Source organism: Eleutherodactylus coqui, chromosome 3 (assembly GCF_035609145.1).
Source record: "Eleutherodactylus coqui strain aEleCoq1 chromosome 3, aEleCoq1.hap1, whole genome shotgun sequence".
In the NCBI taxonomy this organism is placed as follows: domain Eukaryota; kingdom Metazoa; phylum Chordata; class Amphibia; order Anura; family Eleutherodactylidae; genus Eleutherodactylus; species Eleutherodactylus coqui.
In genome coordinates, this window is record NC_089839.1 from 254,846,082 (window position 1) to 254,866,674 (window position 20,593).

The window sequence follows — 20,593 nt, forward strand, 5'->3', positions numbered from 1 at the left end:
GTCTACAGCACACATAGAAAGTAGTTATTGGCCACCATGTTCCGGATACAGTTGAGCTGCATCCCAATCATGATCTCTACATACCTGCAAGTTTACACTGCACCTGCTTTACTTCTCATACTGCAGGTACTCTTTTCTTAAATCGGTGTCCATGGTGTAGTTCCCTTTTACAGACACACAGCCTGTACTTGCGTGTTTAAAGGGAGTCTGGAGCTGGAACACACTGTCCAAACTACAGCCATCATGTTGTTGAGCTGGAGAAGATGAACGGACTGTTTATATAGTTTTATGGGGAACGATTCAATATCACTTGTATTTTATTCATTTAGATCTCTGCCTTTCTGAGCTGAAGAGTCCAATGGGCGGTCCTATCAGTGATTGACAGCTCCTCCTGTATGTACAGTCATCCAGAGAGCAGTCAATCACTGATAGGACCGCCCATTGGACTCTTCAGCTCAAAGTGCAGAATTATAAATAAATACAAGTTGGGCTACCTACACACGGGCGAGCGCGATGTCGTGACGAGAAAGTCGGCCCCATTGTTGCGCTTGCCAACGCTTGTTCTCACAGCAGTGTGAGGCGTTTTTCTGTTAAACTTCAGTAAAGTTGCAATCCTTCGGCACAGCTTTCAGCCGCGTCGGAAGATCAGCAAGTGTTTCCATTCGCATTTGCGTGCACGTTGTTGACTGTATGATGCGGTTTCCTGTCCCATTTGAGGACCATAACCGATGTGTTCCAAGGATCGCGAGAATATAGGACACGTCGCAATTTATTTTCCGCACCGCTCATCTATGACTCTATTCAAAAGAATAGGGTTCATATTTGTGCATCTCGGCCATGTGAAAGCGGCCTTAGGCTGAGCGCACACCAGTGCAATTTCATTGCATAATACGTGGTGAATGGAGTCAATGAAAGTACATGGCTTTCCATGAATCCATTCACACTTGCGTATATTATGCGAGTATAAAAGAATGCTGCATGTACTGTCTTACCACGTATCGTTCTCTATGGATATGTATGAAAATGCGGTGCATACACAATTATATATCATATGTGCGGCGGTTTATATGCATGTTGCTGGGTAAAAAAACAAGGAAAGATTACATAATTAAAAATAAGCCAGTGAAGAACGGCGTGCGTGAAATACTGTCATACAGGCATATGCGATCGCAGCGCCACATGACTGTACAACGCAGCGGTTTACGATACGCTCGTGTGAGCCTGCCCTTATACTGAGGCTTTCCCCATAAAACTATATATCAACCTGCATGGCTCCTCCTGCTCTACAACATGATACCTGCGGTTTGGCCACCATTTTCATGATGACAGACTTCCTTTTAAGAAAGCCTTTTTTTTTTTTTTTCCTGTATCGCCGCAGTAATTTCTGTCGTCTGCCCAATATTGAAGTGAATGGAGTGCTGGCTGGAGGTAAATAAAGGTAATAATCCGCACAGGGCACTCATTTAATCCTAGATTAGCAACTTGAATCAGCAGACGGAGGTGCACATCCTAACGGGTTTTTAAGTGGCTCGGATGTAAGCTTTAAGAACTCTGAATAAAGGGCATTTTACACAGCATGATGAACATTCATTTGCCCGATCAGCAGCACATGTGGCGCCGCACCAGATCAACTAACCAACCAGCAATGCTTCTTCATTGGATTGCAGCAAAAAAAATTCAATAAATTGGTTGTCGGGAACTCTTCTCATTGTGAGAATGGGGGGGGGGGGGGGCGCGTGCTGCGGTACTGTATGGGGGACAAATGGCCGTAGGTATGATTGTTTCTCTGTACATTCTGAATTGTGTTGTGCGAAGGCAAGGTAAATGAGCATTGATCAGCATTTACTACAAGGTGCAAAAGGAACAGTTTAAACCCCCTACAGATTACCCCAAGCCATGTTTGTTCTACAGGGTAAAAAGTCATTACCATTTTGGACTAATGCTCCCCTATACCAACTTTACAAGTGAGTTTACAGCTGTCAGAGACAGATTCCCCTGTCCCCCCAGGAAGAGAGTTAACATGGAGTTTTCATGTTATCAGCCCCTTTACCTGTATTCAGAGAACATATTTGCTCTGTCACGGAAAGGGAATTCTTTCTTGGGAGGAGGAGTGAGGAGATGCATCACAAATAACTGCAGTGCTCATCTAAATTCCCCCCCCCCCCCCCCCCCCTTAATGCAATGCTTTAAATATTGAAACAAAATACACACTTGGTATTGGCACATCTATAACACCGTACTATAAATATTACATTATTTATCCAGTACAGTAAATTTTGTTTAAAAGCACCCCATCGACACCCTCTGCAGCACGATCGGAGGCGATAGAAGGGCTAGCATAATCCAGAGCCTACTGAATGCGCCCGAGGAAGGGCTTGAAAGCAACATCTAAAATCGCTATATACTGCAATAATAAAGTATTGCAGTATGTAGTACAAGTGGTCAAATGATCAAAAGTTCAAGTTGCTCATGGGGTCTAAATAAAAGTGTAAAAAGAAAACCATTTTTAAAGGGGCTGTAAGATCTTGGGACAACCCCTTCCCCAAGCGGTGAAATAACAGATGGCAATATATTCACCTCTGCCTGCTCATGCTGTACCCTACGCCAGTGCTCGGTTCTCTGCTGTGCTCTGTTTCCTATCTTTTCACGTTCCTTGGAACGCATCGTCCATTGTTTTCAATGGAACAGTACAACACATTGCACGGCGTGCGAGGCGAAATTTTCAATGGGAAACATTTGCCGATCCTCTAACATAGCTGTAAGCCGCGACGGAAGATCGTTACTTTACTGAAGTGATGGAAGGCGGTATGTGTACATTGTAAAATCAAGACCCACCAAAGATGGCGGAATTGCATTTTTTTTTCCCATTTCACGCCTCTTAGAAGTTTTTCAATATGTTATATGGTACATTAAATAATACCATTTGAAAAATACAACTCTGCCCACAAAAAACAAGTCTTGAGACATCGACGTTAATGGATAAATAAAACAGTTGTCTATTTTTTTTTTTATAACTCGGATCAACATAGTTGCATAGTATGGAAGACTGAAAAAAGACACATGTCAATGCAGTTCAGCCTATTACCCCCCCAATGTTGATGATCCAGAGGAAGGGGAAAAACCCCAATGAGGTAGAAGCCAATTTTCCTCATTTAGGGGAAAAAGATTCCTCCCTGACTCTAATCTGGCAATCGGAATATTTCTCAGACCACTGACCTTTCTGAAGTAATTACTGATTATAACCTATAATATTGCATCGCTCAAGAAAGACATTGAGGCCCCTCTTGGACTGGTTTATGGAATTTGCCATCACCACATCCCCAGGCAGAAAGTTCCACAGTCTCACTGCTCTTACAGTAAAGAACCCCCTTCTATATCAGTGTAGAAACAGTCTTTCTTCTAGGCGTAGCAGGTGCCCCCTTGTTACTGTCATAGTCTTGGGTATAAATGGATGATGGGAGAGATCTCTGTATTGTCCACTATTATACATAGTCATTAGGTCGCCCCTCAGCCGTCCTTTTTCTAACCTAAATAACCCCAATTTTGATAACCTCTCTGGGTATTGTAGTCCACCCAATCGGTTAATCACTTGAATTGCCTCCTTTGTACCCGCTCAAGCTCTGATATGTCAGTCTTGAGTGCCGATGCCCAAAACCGCATAAAATATTCCATGTGTGGTCTGACCAGTAACCTATAAAGAGAAATAACATTGACATAGGTTTTAAATAGAGATGAGCGAGCATACTCGCTAAGGCAAATTACTCAAGCGAGTATTGCCATTTTCGAGTACATGCCGGCCCGTCCCAAAAGAGTCGGGGGGGGGGGGGGGGGAGATCTCTCTCTCTCTTTCTCCCACCCCCCATGCTCACTCCCGCAACTCACCGCTCACCCCCGCTGGCCCTCGAATCTTTTGGCACGATCGGGCATGTTCTTGAAATTGGCAATACTCGCTCGAGTAATTTGCCTTAGCCAGTACGCTCGCTCATCTCTAGTTTTAAACCTAACACTGTCTCCCTGCAGCAACCACTAGAGGCAACCTACTGCATACTGTTTTATTAACGTATGCATTGAGCTCCCACTAGTGGTAACTGTAAGTACTGTGCAGAAGTTTTATTCAGGTGTGGAAAAAAATCCTGCAAAGTAAGAATACTTTCAGAAATAGAAGTATTAATGGTTTATTTTTGTCAATTAACAAAATGTAAAGAAAATGAACAAAGGAGAAATTAAATCAAATCCATATTTAGTGTGACCATTCTTTGCCTTCAAAACAGCATCAATTTTACATACATTTGCACACAGTTTTTGAAAGAAGTCGGCAGGGAGGTTGTTCTAAACATCTTGGAGAACTAACCACAGATCTTCTACGGCTTGCTCAAAACTTTCTGTCTCTTCATGTAATCCCAGACTTAATGATTAATATAGACTTGATGATGATGATATGGTCCCCAGAGAGGCTCATCTCAACACTTCCAGGACTCCTTGTTCTTCTTTATCCTGAAGATAGTTCTTAATCAATTGGCTGTATATTTGGGGTTGTTTGTCCTAGCGTGGAATAAATTTGAAGCCAATCAGATGCCTCCCTGATGGTACTGTATGATGGATAAGTATCTGCCTGTATTTCTCAGCATTGATGATGCCATAAATCCACAACTCCATCTGCTGAAATGCAGCCTCAAACTTGCAAGGAACCTCCAGCAAGCTTTACTGTTGCCTGCAGACACTCATTACTGTACCACCATCCAGCCTGTCAACAAACTGCCTTCTCTTACAGCCATCTATTTCAAATTTTGACTCATTAGTCCAGAGCACCTGCTGCTGTTTTTCTGCACCCCAGGTTCTACGTTTTTATCCATAATTGATTCACTTGGCCTTGTTTCTTCGTCAAAGCTCTGGCTTTTTACCCGCCGCAATTCTTCCATGAAGATTACTCCTAGCTAAACGTCTCCAGTAGATGGGTGCATCTTGGTCTACTGGTTTCTTCCAGATGGCACTGATGGACAGCTTTCAATTTCGGAGGAAAGTAAACATAGATGTTCCTTGGCCAACCACTGTGTCTACAGTCTTCAACATTGCCCGTTTCTTTGTGCTTTCTTAAAATGTTGGGTGTCTGTATATGGAGAGAGCTCGGGAGCTGAGCCCTCGACATGCACGGCAGGTGTCAGCCATCTTTGACAGCTGACACTAACCCGCAACACTTGCCCCGATTAACGTTCAGGAACTGGAGCATGCTCGGCTGAGCTGAGTACATGAGGATGTCCATGGAAAAAGCCGTCAGGTTTCATATATATATATTACTGCCTTAAGATAGAGCAAACGCACTCAAAAGTCTCGCTAACTTTCTGATGACTTCTTCTGGTCATTAAAAGGAGATTTTTTTTTTGGATGAAATGATTGTTTGGGTCGTGTGTGCTTTCATGCTTGTCATCTACAGACAGAATAACAGATTACTACCTGCAGACTGTCTTACAGGTCATTTCACTAAATAAATATAGGGCAGCAACTCTCAATCACTTGTACAGAAAGAAAATTTCTGATTCCATTAAGGAAGCAACAAAGTTCAAGTTGTTCTAACCTTTCTACCCGATCATCATTTTGACATAACTCAGCTAAACCGAAGCTGCAGAAAAATGTCTTTCCAGAAATTAACCTTAGGCCTGTAAAGATGGGTGCACTTTGAAGCATGGCATGATATAGTTTAGTGGAATGTGCATTGAAAGCATAACTGCAGAAGGGCTTCATACATAATGCTCGCCATGTGCCAGGGTTCAGAAGGATTACGTGGTCCTAAGACCATTGTCTTTACATCTTTTATAACTTCACCTCATAAAATCCATGTACCTTTGTTGTAGCAGAGCTAGAAATAAAAGTGAAGCCAAAATGATAACTGGACAGAACTGAGTAGCTAAAATGTGACTTTGAACATCATTATGATTTTGCCTTTACTCTAAAGAGCTTCACAATTCTATGCTCTTTCATTTCCTGATATTATTTTTGCAAACAGAACACCATTTTTTATGATAATGCTCCTAATCTGATATGTAACATTGTGGTTATCCGCAACCACCACTAGAGGGAGCATTCTGTATACTATTATATATTGATCTCAATGTAATAAGATCCCATGTAGGGTTGCAGGAAGGGGGCAGTAAGTAGAAGTGCAAGAGGATTGACTCCATAGAGGTCACCACTCACTGCAGGGTCCTGCCCTCTTTCCATGAAGTAGACCCGGACAAACACCCATCAGCATACAGCTCAGCCGTATATCACTCCACGCTTGAGTAAGTCCAAGGGAAATATTTATTAACAAAAGTCTCACACAAGACTGTAAACTCCCGATGCTGAAGCTGGATTTGCAGGGTCTCTCTTTCTCATTTAGCAAAGGTAATAATCACACAGTTCTTAAGAAACCTCAGTAGGTTTCCCAATTGGAAAGCAGCTACTTGGCCACTGGCAATAAGCAGCTGTACCCATAGGAGCTACTCGGAAAGCATTCAACCTTTTTGTCTTCGTCATGGCCCAGTTATATCCACGCAGGCTGAAGAACACACGTCCTCCACTTAGAGTGCTTTGTTCTGCCACACCCTCCAACAGTCTAACCTCCTTTTATAAACTACTCCTACAGCAAGAACAGTCTCTGCAAGTCGCACCTTTGTCTTCCAGTAACCTAGGAGTACAATATCTTAAAGAAACAGCTGCATCAATAATGACACATAATAAAAGAGTGGGGATACAGTGCTTCATGGTTCCCCTTAAAAGCACAAGATCTAGAAGACCCCCTTTACACTCCCTCCTGCTTTAAAGCTATAAACTGAACAATCACTACATTAGGAACACTTATTCAAAAACGAGTTGGTCTACCTTTTTGGGTGATCACAACTTTTAGACGTTGAGGAACAGATTCCACGAGGTGGCGAACATCCTCCATACTCAATTTGACCCATGTCCACTGTAGCAGCTCCAGAAGTTGGTGCACATTTTGCAGGTAAGTGGGAGCAGATTTCACAGTCCTTTTCAATATATCCCAAACATGTTCAATGAGGTTACAGTCCAGTGAGCTTGGGAGCCAAGGCAGTGAGAAGAATTCATAGTCATGTTCCCCCAACCACTACCTAGCGATCCAAGTTCAATGACGTGGAGCGTTGTTCTGTTGAAAGATGGCACTGTGGTCGGGGAAGATTTCCTAAAGATATGGGTGCGGATGGTCAGCTAATAGGTCCCTTCCGTACTCACAATTCAAGTATTGTGGTATGATAACCAACGGTCTTAGTCCATACCAGGAACACACTCCCTAGACCATGACACTGCCACCACCAGCCTGTTGAACCCCAACAGTGCAACCATGAGATATGGCTTTGTGCTGTGTACCCCAGATGCAGACCCGGTCATGTATGGTTCAGCAGCAGGAAACAGGACATGTCACTCCAGATGACCTTCTGTCAAGTGCCCAAAGTCCATTAATGTCTTTCCTGAACCCGTGGGAGGCATTGTTGGTGATAATGTGGGTTCATCAGGTGCAGTCAAAGTCACTGAAATCACCACATTTTACCTATGATACCAAATTTTGCCTTCTGCTGGGCAGATAAGAGGTTAGCATGTTAACTTAAAGCAGATTATGACTTGGACATTACATGGTACCGCGTTACTGATCGCAAAATGTTACACACCATGTGTTCCAAATGCAGTGATCTTTATGTGTATTTGAAAATTAATCCGTGACAGTTCAGGCTACTACCCACCCACCTCATCTGTGACATGCCTGATGGTGGAATTCCATGTTGCATATGTTGCAAAGGCTAAACCAGCAGCAGAGAGCGATCACAGAGTACAGGGACAGTAACGTGTTGTTGTCACAGGAGGAGGAAGAAGAAGAGATACCAATTTTCCAACTGTCTGACCAATCCGTTATAACTCAACGCCACTGGGAGGTTGGCTTTGGGCAAGAAAGGGTGAGGGGGGTCTTCTCCAACATGTTTCTCCAAGAACAGGAAAAGTATAGGAGGAAGAGCAGGAAGGGGAGGGGGATTATATAAGTCCAAAGGCAGGAGAAGGGGTTATGCCTTGTTTCTTCCATCCGTCACTAATCCTAGCTGTTCTACATGGATGGTGGGACCAGCTGGAGGGCACTCTTAGGCCTGAACCCGAGAAATGTGAGTCATCCCATTAGGCACTTTGAGGCATAGGAGTGCTTTTATGCTGTAGTGCTTGCAGAAGGACCTTCACATAGCCCACATCAAGACATCAGATCATTACTTGGTGGCCACCCTCATTTAGCAAAGGTAATAATCACACAGTTCTTAAGAAACCTCAGTAGGTTTCCCAATTGGAAAGCAGCTACTTGGCCACTGGCAATAAGCAGCTGTACCCATAGGAGCTACTCGGAAAGCATTCAACCTTTTTGTCTTCGTCATGGCCCAGTTATATCCACGCAGGCTGAAGAACACACGTCCTCCACTTAGAGTGCTTTGTTCTGCCACACCCTCCAACAGTCTAACCTCCTTTTATAAACTACTCCTACAGCAAGAACAGTCTCTGCAAGTCGCACCTTTGTCTTCCAGTAACCTAGGAGTACAATATCTTAAAGAAACAGCTGCATCAATAATGACACATAATAAAAGAGTGGGGATACAGTGCTTCATGGTTCCCCTTAAAAGCACAAGATCTAGAAGACCCCCTTTACACTCCCTCCTGCTTTAAAGCTATAAACTGAACAATCACTACATTAGGAACACTTATTCAAAAACGAGTTGGTCTACCTTTTTGGGTGATCACAACTTTTAGACGTTGAGGAACAGATTCCACGAGGTGGCGAACATCCTCCATACTCAATTTGACCCATGTCCACTGTAGCAGCTCCAGAAGTTGGTGCACATTTTGCAGGTAAGTGGGAGCAGATTTCACAGTCCTTTTCAATATATCCCAAACATGTTCAATGAGGTTACAGTCCAGTGAGCTTGGGAGCCAAGGCAGTGAGAAGAATTCATAGTCATGTTCCCCCAACCACTACCTAGCAATCCAAGTTCAATGACGTGGAGCGTTGTTCTGTTGAAAGATGGCACTGTGGTCGGGGAAGATTTCCTAAAGATATGGGTGCGGATGGTCAGCTAATAGGTCCCTTCCGTACTCACAATTCAAGTATTGTGGTATGATAACCAACGGTCTTAGTCCATACCAGGAACACACTCCCTAGACCATGACACTGCCACCACCAGCCTGTTGAACCCCAACAGTGCAACCATGAGATATGGCTTTGTGCTGTGTACCCCAGATGCAGACCCGGTCATGTATGGTTCAGCAGCAGGAAACAGGACATGTCACTCCAGATGACCTTCTGTCAAGTGCCCAAAGTCCATTAATGTCTTTCCTGAACCCGTGGGAGGCATTGTTGGTGATGATGTGGGTTCATCAGGTGCAGTCAAAGTCACTGAAATCACCACATTTTACCCATGATACCAAATTTTGCCTTCTGCTGGGCAGATAAGAGGTTAGCATGTTAACTTAAAGCAGATTATGACTTGGACATTACATGGTACTGCGTTACTGATCACAAAATGTTACACACCATCTCTTCCTAATGCAGTGATCTTTATGTGTATTTGAAAATTAATCCGTGACAGTTCAGGCTACTACCCACCCACCTCATCTGTGACATGCCTGATGGTGGAATTCCATGTTGCATATGTTGCAAAGGCTAAACCAGCAGCAGAGAGCGATCACAGAGTACAGGGACAGTAACGTGTTGTTGTCACAGGAGGAGGAAGAAGAAGAGATACCAACCTTCCAACTGTCTGACCAATCCGTTATAACTCAACACCACTGGGAGGTTGGCTTTGGGCAAGAAAGGGTGAGGGGGGTCTTCTCCAACATGTTTCTCCAAGAACAGGAAAAGTATAGGAGGAAGAGCAGGAAGGGGAGGGGGATTATATAAGTCCAAAGGCAGGAGAAGGGGGTTATGCCTTGTTTCGTCCATTTGTCACTAATCCCAGCTGTTCTACATGGATGGTGGGACCAGCTGGAGGGCACTCTTAGGCCTGAACCCGAGAAATCTGAGTCATCACATTTGGCACTTTGAGGCATAGGAGTGCTTTTATGCTGTAGTGCTTACAGTAGGACCTTCACATAGCCCACATCAAGACATCAGATCATTACTTGGTGGCCACCCTTCTTGATCCATACTACAAGGCCAAAATGACAAATATCATTCCAGCAGTGGAGAGAGACCTCAAAATGTAGCAGTGTCAGGACAGACTGTTAAGCAGCTTGAGCAGAGCATTTCCCCATGGCTGAAGGGATGCATCCACAGTGGATCACAGCTCTGCGGCTCATGGCAGACAAGCAGGAAGCCACCACACCAGCACCACCACCAGTATCAGGGAAAGTCTAACAGAGCTGTGACATAGTATTTTCAGCCTGTCGCAGTCTGCAGCAAAAGCACAAGGTGGGACTGACAGGCAGCACTTATGTATGATTGTCCAAGAGTATGTCAGCTCCCACATGGATGCATTCAGAAATGGCTGGTTTCCCAACACCCTGGTGTTTGCTTCCATGCATGGTGTTCTGTGTGTGTTTGTGTGGGCAGTGATATATCCTGTGTGTCTGTGCAGGTGGCCAGATATGTGTTGTATTATCCATCCTATTTCTGTGTGGTATGCATCCCCTTATGTGTTGGAGTGAACTGTGTCCTGTTCTGCATGGATTGTTTACTATCTAGGGTGCTAAGTCCTTAGGTTCCAGCATGGGACCACCCCTATCGGAACGATTGCCCCACATGCAGGCAGGATTCATGTGGAAGTTGTCTCATTAGAGTAAGGACCCACAGGACAATGAGGACCCTTGTCAGCAGGTTTGTGGGCTTAAGTGTCTTGGCCAATTCACGAACCAATACTTCATACTTTTATAGCTATTCCATCTGGTTATGTTTGCAGGTATGCTTAATGTGTGTTGGAGAAGGTTGCAACCTCTATCCTGGGTGAAAGCTTGTAGATTCAGTTAAGTACTGGTTATCTTTTGCCTTTTGTTAGTCTTAATACAGTTTTTTCGTAGTATGTTATGTATCTCTCCAGGTACCTTATCAGGGATAGTCAGGTCCTATATGAAGACCGTGGGGCCGTCCTTACCAGGACACCCACCCCACTTTTAGTCAGGGGCCCCCATTCGCCTGAGTTGTAAGGGACAGGTTTCTCCATCTACCTTTATCTGGAGTGTTGTAGTTTGTGTTATCATTATATTGTGTATGGTTCTGGCATTTGTGTGAATGCCGCCCTGTGTCTGTGCTGAGGTGTGATGCTCTTGCGCTACGCGGACGTGACATTATCTCTTCACTTCCGAATTTGTGCTGGCTTCTCCACACTTGCATCAGCTAGATTGACTGTTCTCTATTTATACACAAAATAGGGATAACTGTCAGTCTAGCCTAGCAAGACAGGGAGAAGGCCTAATAACTCTTCTCTCCTTTGACTGTGCCTTCTTCAACTACATTTTCTCGGAAACCTTGCAACGTTTCAGAGTTAAACATAATTGTCTGTAATGTGGATACTTGTTGGGATTTATATGGTGCCAGTGTTTCGACCAGTATAAATCTTCTGACAGGTTCCTTTTATGTGTCAAGTTAACAGTTTGTCTAATCTGTAAATGGCTGGCTGCAGCATCTGAGGGCAAGAACAGTTGTACTTCAGGAATTGTGGAAGCTGAGCCCTTGACATTCAGCTGGTAGTTAACCTGACTTTATTTGCAAAAGGCCTTTACTTCAAAAGATAGCCACTTTGAACAATATCATTACCCATTATACACAGTAAGGCCGCCTGCAGATGGGTGGAAATTCCGCAGCGGGATTTCCGCCGCTGGAAGCCTGCATAGGATTGCATTAACAAACGCAATCCTATGCAGATGGCCGCGGTTTGGCCGCGCAAAATCTTGCGCGGCAAACAAATCGCGGCATGCTCTATTTCTGTGCGGGGCAAGCCGGCACATCAAACAGCCGGAACCGCGGGCGCGGGTGAGTACTCTCCGCTCTCTGCAGGCGCTCGGGTCGGGTCCCGCGGCGTGAATCCTCGCAGCCGGATCCAACCCACCCATCTGCAGGCGGCCTAATAGAAGGAAAATATTATTGGAGCAATTGCCCATAGCAGCTAAGGTGTTTGAAAAATGAGATCTACAATCCGATTGCTACGGGCAACTGTTCCACTTTCCAATGCACCCTTTTTTATAAATAGGCCCCTTAGTTTAATCAAGACCAAAATAATATATACGACAATGGAAACCCCTTACCTGATTTCTTGTCATACTCTGGACATATTCTATGTATCTATGTATATTGAACACCCTTCCCAGCAATGCAGCACCCTGTCTGATACTTATCAGTCATCTTGATTACACCATCTTGATTTTAAATTTAGCCCGTCTTTGTCGTCCCCTGTGCTTTCAATTCTATGATGCATCAGCACAGCATCACATGACCAGCTAGAGACAGTACCATCTCTGCCTGCTGGGAGGACAGTATAATTATCATTTCCTTCTAGATTCTCCTAAATAACCTACAGACCACAAGTATATAGTCAGGGAAGATGAATTGTCATCTTCTACATTATAACTACGTGACAGGAGGTTCTCTCTTCTCTGTGTGGTACAGTCCATAACAGTTTGATTATATAGGAATTCTGGTGACTGAAATAGTGACTCCTTGAGAGAACATAGAGACAAGTAATTCCCAGATGGTTACAATCAGATTATACAACCACCTGAAGAGAAGGATTCAGGAAGTTTCAGATAGAAAGGAACAAGTTAATACTAGCTGATTATATATACTGGTGTGGGGCAAGAGGGCGGGGGTGATTACATTATGAATGAAAAAGACCTTTTAACCCTTTCCAATCCAATTTTGGATTCAGGGTTTCCTAAAAGGCTTTCTCTTTTTGCTGTTATACAATGGTGCCATCTGCTGGCTAAAGCCAGTGTGTGAGTGCCAGAGAGGCTCCGACAGCAGAGTGTCTGGCAATAGACGGTAAGAATACCCTGTCGGACATCTTCTGACATTGGAGCTGTACAAGCTTCAATCAGAATGTAGGAAGACGTCAGACAGTGGATTGGAAAGGGTTAAAAGGCAATTGCACATCTCTATGAAAACCACTGCCTTCTGCAATTGTACTGTACATGGAAGGATTTAGACCACATTTATCAAGCGTAAAGCTGCAGTAAATAGACACGGCGAAACATACGGGAATCTGCAATCTCACGGATTACGCTATAAGTGCTGCGCAACGTTTTAATACATTTGGCGCAATTTGCGCCATATTAATCGTCTCATTTTTCGTTTGTAAAGTATCATCTCTATTAATAAGCATGACCACAGCATTAGACGTTATTTAGCAGCGCATCATATCTGTCAGCTAATTTCCCTGCGGCTCCCTTATGATTAATGTTTCTGTCCATTGTCCCTTATTTCTGTATTGTTTATCAGATTACAGGCCCAGCACGTCTTCACCAAGATAAATCACGATTCTGAGCAAAAAGAATCCTCCAGAACAACCTGCATGCTGCACTTAAGATAATGGTTAGCAAATCAGCTTTTATAACATTGAGCAGCCCCACGACGCAGAACGGCAGGTATGAGATATGATGCTACACCCCACAGTCTTAATCTCCTTATGTGGACAAATGCAGTTATGTCCCTGTCATTATGCATCGCTGGTCTTCCCAGGTTGGCTACAATATTTTATAAGTGAATTTCAGCCTGCAGAGCACAATAAACCATATATTCATGGCTGTATTTCTGTTCTTTAGGAACCTATAATAGAGCAGGATGGATCCACTGTCTGACGTCTGAAGACATTCTGATTGAAGGCTGTACAGCTCCAATGTCAGAAGATATTCTTACTGTAGATGACTGGCCGCTCTGTTGTCGGGGGCTTCTCCAGCATGTCCCATACCGCAGTACTAGCTCTAGCCAACAGACGGCGCCATTGTATAATGGCAGAAAGAGAAAGACCGCTAGGAAACCCTGAATCCAAAACTGAATTGGAAAGGGTTAAAGCTATTTTGATCTTTTACTCTTTGTTTCTGCAAAAAGTCAAATAATGTCAAATAATGGCACTTAGAGATGCAATGTTTATAGGCACCTAATTGTGGATTTCGCCAGTATAGATGTAGTGATACTGGTCGTGTAAAGAGATATGCTTGTCCGCGGTTTTCCATAAGAGCGCAGGTAATTCTACTGGGTTACTATAGCAAAATAAAGATTTGGAGTGCACAATAACGATTTGCTTGAAACAAGACAAATTCAGCTCTGCTACACCTGCATGTCGCAAAATGTGATACCTTTTTGCTTGATGACTATCATTTAGAGATGAGCGCGTATACTCGCTAAGGCACATTACTGGAGCGAGTAGTGCCTTAGCCGAGTATCTCACCGCTCGTCTCTAAAGATGTGGGGACCGGTGCGGGTGACAGGCAGGGGGCGGGGGGGGGGGGAGAGAGAGATCTCCCCTCCGTTCCTCCCTGCTCTCCCCCGCTGCTCCCCGCCGGCCCCCGAGTCTTTAGAGGCGAGCGGGGAGATACTCGGCTAAGGCACTACTCGCTCCACTAGTGTGCCTTAGCGAGTATACTCGCTCATCTCTACTATCATTCATTAGTAAGAGTAAATGCAAATTCCGATAACCTGGATTAGCATATGTGTACTTATCATCAACTGCTTTGTGTCACGTTTGTCCTGAACATAAGACCCACCACGGGCAGGAGGAGCGTAAGGTTGTGTTCACACAGGGAGCAGTACAATAATAAACAAAAGAAGAAAGGGATAACCTCACCCTGACTCCTAAGAAAGAACACTGCTGCCTAAAAGCGAGGTTATCGCCTCGATAAAGGCGGCCCCCTGTCTCGTGCCTCAGCCCCTGACTCTGGAACCTACAAAAAAGAAAACACAAATGGACAACAAAAGCATCATTAGCTTATTAGCAGAACTCCAATGAACACGACCTCATTGCACCAGAGCTGAGACAATGTTCAGCAACAACTGCAGCCCTATATAACGGCCAAGGTAATGCAATAGGATAGACAAGGTTCCACAAAGACCAGGGTAAAATCAACGTATGACGCAAGAGAACAAAATCAAAGACAGAGGAACCACTGAGGGAATACAGACAAACCCAAGTAACACCTAAAGAAATGACAAAGAACAGACACATAAACATTACCCTGTAGAGCAGACTAGAATACTGCAGCTAATCCATCTACATGTCGGGACCCCTATGACAAGACCCTGTCATGGACCACAGGCCGTGACACTTTAAATAGATGGAGGGTGGTATGAGTGATCAGCATCTATGGTATAAATGTTTATAATTATTCTTTTTCCCCTGTACTGATGACGGGGGTGTAGTTCACACCTCAAGTAACCTTGTCCATATGCCCTGTTAAGACATAGGTCGTCGGAAAGGTGGTTAGAACCATCCTCTGAGACAAGCATAGTGCCAAAAAGGTGCAGTGGCTCTTGCTCTGGTGAACTCATTCCATGTATGTATTTGTTTCATTTCAATGGTCATTGACACGGGAGCAGACATGGATGCATTGTGCCTCTAAACAATCACTGAAAATGCCCATGTACTTACTAATACTGGAGGGCAAACATGTGCACCACCTCAGAATGCAGGCAGCCAAACTGCCTCTAAACTACATTGACTTATGGTAAGACCTGAGGGTTGCACTTGTGGATCTTCAGTTTTCACACTTTAACCCCACCAATTGGGATTTGGTCTTTGCTGCAGGGAATCCCAGACCGCTACGCCAGAAATAGTCTTGATTAGGAGTTAACGCAACTTGGTCAGGAATACCATAATGCGCTACCTGAAGGTGTAGACTGAGACGTAGTCATAGAACGTAGCTGAGGTCAGGAATGACAGAATTCTTGTATAACCAGCAGGTTTAGACAGAAATGTAGTTGAGGAAGTGAGCCAAGGTTGGGACAGGTGGATATCTTGCACAGCCAAGAAGCAGGCCGAGGAGTAGGGCAGACAGAAGAATCATGATCAATGAGCAAGCCAAACTCAGCGGAGAAGAAGACTGGAAAAGATGAGTCGGAGAGGCATGGATCAAAAACCAGAAAATCATACAAGACCACAACAGCATCCTTGCACAATATGATGCTAATTGCTCAGCCACCCTCAAGTTGGGGGGGAAAGGGGGGGGGGCGGTGCTGTATATAGATTGAGACCTATCCGGATTGGCTGGGGACTGGAAAACTGAGTGCACGTACTAGCCCTTTAAAAGGCAACCCAGAAGTGTGTGTACCCTTCAGGCATTATTGACAGCTGATATCACGTCTGCCAAATGTGCTGACCATGATCAATGGCAGGAGGAGGAAAAACCTGCCGTTGGCCATGATCAACGACCATGACAGTCATTTACACGATTTTGCGGCGCCCGTGTGAAGAAGCCCTTAGTAAGTATGACTTCTTCTGTGATTTTTGAATAGATTTGGTCCTTTTTTATTTTTATTTAACACACGACTGCAGAATCAGACTACACCGGATTTGATTCTAGACTGTAACCATGGAGATATATACAGTGGCTCTGGAAAGTCTTTAGACCCTTTCACTTTTTTACATTTTATTATGTTGCGGCCTGCTGCACATTAAAAAAAATGCCAGTTTTTCCCCATCATTCTGCACTCAATTGAAAATTCACCCGATCAAATACATATAAGAACTCAATACAGTTTTGTGGTTCAAAAGTATTTTATTCAAACTGTATCACACTGTCATCATTGGCGACCCGCTGACAGGTGGTAAGTTAGGGCACAATAGCACCACTAGTGAGCCATGAGTTTAGTCTTTGAGAGGATCGAAACTGTATCCAAACAGTCCACGTCGAGTAGAGTTTGGGTATCTTAGATCATCTTTAGCACACAACTCTTCCATGTATTTTAAGTTGTTTATTGCTTCCAGCCATATCAGCCTCTAAGGAAGAGAAGTAGATTTCCATCACCTGGGGATAATCTGCCTCATTGCAAGCAGAAAGAATCTGAAGAGAGACCCCTTTGTTTGTGCCAACGAACCTGAAATCATTGCCAAAAGAGCAATCTTAGGTGTGAGATTAATTGTCTGTTTACATACCGCCATATACAAGGTGCCCTCCTCCTGCCATAGAGGATGGATTAGCGGGCATGACCAGCATATGTTGATAATTGTCCCCCGATTCTGTAGGCACCTCTAGCACATATCCGGATACTGGGGGTAAATCCTAGCCAATAGTGATGAGCGAGCATTGCCCTTAGCGAGTACCTGCCCGCTAGAGAGAAAAGGTTCGGCTGCCGGCGGCGGGCAGGGAGCGGCGGAGGAGAGCGGGGAGGAACGGAGCGGAGATCTCTCTCTCGCTCTCTCCCCCCCCGCTCCCTCCTGGTCACTGCCGCAACTAACCTGTCACCCGCGCCGGCAGCCAAACCTTCTCTGCCGAGCGGGGAGATACTCGCTAAGGCCAATGCTCGTACAGTAAGCACGAGACAAATACATTCACACTTATGGAGGGGCCCCACTAACTCTAGGCCACTACACCTGTATCCTATAAAATGTTTGATATGTTGTTTAAATACCATTTCCCAATTCATTTAGGATCGGAAGTAACAGTTGTGAGATCAGTCAGATATCCACTTGCAGCTAGAACTTTCATTCCTTTGATGCTAAATCAATTACTGGGAATCTATCTTAGGTCTCTTTCAAGTGTCATGTGGATATGTTAGTTATGCAATTGTCTGCCCATAGTAGAAACTATAATGGATGTTTGTGGTGGGTGATGGACTTCAGTAGGACTTCACAGCTAATATTCTCTACGGTGGCTGAACTTAATGATCCACAATTAACACATTTCGAATTTATCAAATTGTTGTGATTCATTGTGCCGAAAGATCAATAAGATAGATTAGAGCTTGGCAAAGCCATTGAAGCATTTAAGTATCCATGAACTAGCCAATCAATTGTAGGAAAAAGTCATTGTGATGCATTGTGGTATTGACTTCTTGGTTAGAAGATCTATGTGCTGCATTGTTCACTGTTATTTGCAAAGGTTATCAGGATAACAGATTATGATATACAATCCATTGAGGGAGGAAAGCAAGAAAATAAAGGTTTTTTAAAATTTTCATTTAACTCTTTAGGGTTAGTACTACTGAAAAGCGATAGATAGTATATAGCTGATACATTGTTCACATGCAGAATTTTAATGTATCATGCTACAAACCATAGGTCTTCCATATATGTAGACATTGTAGCAATTCACTTATGTGAAAGTGTTGATTTAGTCGGGTATAGATTCCTATCTTCAAGTATCCTATTTGGGAATTTTTAATTAATAGGTAGAGATGAGCGAGTATACTCGCTAAAGGCAATTGCTCGAGCGAGCATTGCCTTTAGCGAGTACCTGCCCGCTCGAGACTGAAGGTTCGGGTGCCGGCGGTGGGCAGGGAGCTGCGGGGGAGAGTGGGGCGGAACGGAGGGGAGATCTCTCTCTCCTTCTCTCCCCCCCGCTCCCTCCTGCTGACTGCCCCTACCCACCGCTCCCCCGCGCCGGCAGCCAAACCTTCAGTCCTGAGCGGGCAGGTACTCGCTAAAGGCAATGCTCGCTCGAGCAATTACCTTTAACGAGTATACTCGCTCATCTCTATTAATAGGGGATCCTGTTCAGGATCCTTATCTAGTAGCCAAAGTGCAGAGTGGCTTCAAGAAGCATCTCTGAGAGACGTGACATTTCCATGCATTACATGAGCTGATCATTGACTTTAATAATGATTGGTGCTTTAGGTAAATTGAACACTCACTGCTGAGCTCCCCCACAGATTTGAGCTCATAATTACGGTCCCAGTTATGGACTCCGAGCGACCAATCCGCTAGCTGTCAATGCAGGACTGAGCTGGAAGCTGACAGCTCCATCCACATTGCTGTGGCCCTGGTTGGTAACTGCAGGCACAGCTCTCATTGAATTCAATTGCAATAAATAGTAAAGTCCTGTAACATCCCTTTAACAGAGGTTAATTTGATAGGATATATAAAGTGTTAACAGTTGATAGGAAAGTGTCATACTTGCAAAGTTTGTCGCAATGAAAGCCAATATTTTATATATTACATGGTAAACTATTGTATGTGTAGAATGATGGATAGTTAGTTAGAGTATGGTATACATAGAGAGACTCATGATGTAACCTAAATGCATATTATTTATGGTTTAACCCCTTAGTGACCAAGCCTGTTTGCGCCTTAATGACCAGGCCAAATTTTGCAAATCTGACACGTGTCACTTTAGCATGGAAAAACACCAGAAAGGTTTTGCATATCCAAGCGATTCTGACATCATTGTTTTATTGCCACATGTTGTACTTCATCTAGGCGGAAAAAAAAAGACCGATAGAATTTGTGTTTATTTATTAAAAGCGCCAAAATTGGGAACATTTTGAAAAAATCTTCATTTTTTCACATTTCCAACTGCAATATCTCAAATATGTGCAAACATAATATAGAAATTTTTGTTAAGATATATATTTCCATCCGTTTACTTTATTTTTGGCGCACATTGGAAAAACTTTCATTTTTTTTAACCATTTAGGAGACGTACAAATTTAACATTACTTTTCAGCATTTTGAGGAACACTTTGTTTTCCTACACCAAACCAAGATTGGAAAGGCTCATAGGAGTCAAAATGATAGATACCCCCACAAGTGACCCCATTTTAAAAACTACATCCTTTAAGGTATTCACTGAGGGGTGTCATGAGTATTTTAACCCCACAGTTTTTTTTTAGGAGTCAATGCAATTTAGAAGGGAAAAACTAAAATTTCATATTTTTGCAAATATGTCATTTTAAAGACAGGACTTTTTTCTATAGTACACATGAAAATTAGGATTTGCACCCCAGAATGGATAACCCTGTTTGTCCCTTGCTCAGAAACATACCCATTGTGGCCCTAGTATTACGTCTGTATGCACAATGGGGCCCAAAATGAAAGGAGCAACCGGAGGCTTTCGGAACAGAAATTTTGCTTGAAGGAGATTTAGGCCCTTTTGCACACTTGTAGAGCCATTGAGTGACCAAAACGATGAGGGGGATGCCATTACAGAGCCAGCACCGCTGCAGCACGACACGCCCTCTGAACGCCAGGGGGATGACTGCTCCAGTGAGACGGGGACGGGGAGCGCAGGGCAGGCTAGACAGGTTCTAGTGGTGGGGGACTCAATTATTAGGGGGACAGAGAGGGCAATCTGCCATAAAGACCGGGATCGTCGAACGGTGTGTTGTCTTCCTGGCGCTCGAGTTCGACACATCGCGGATCGGATTGACAGATTACTGGGAGGGGCTGGTGAGGATCCAGCAGTCATGGTGCACGTTGGCACCAATGAACAAGTTAGAGGTCAATGGAGGGCCCTCAAAAATGATTTCAGGGACTTAGGGTCCAAGCTCAGGGCAAGGACCTCCAGGGTAGTTTTCTCGGAAATACTACCTGTACCTAAAGCCACACTAGAAAGGCAGCAGGATCTTAGGGAGGTAAACAAGTGGCTCCGGAGTTGGTGTGAGAAGGAGGGATTTGGGTTCCTGGAGAACTGGGCTGACTTTGCGGTC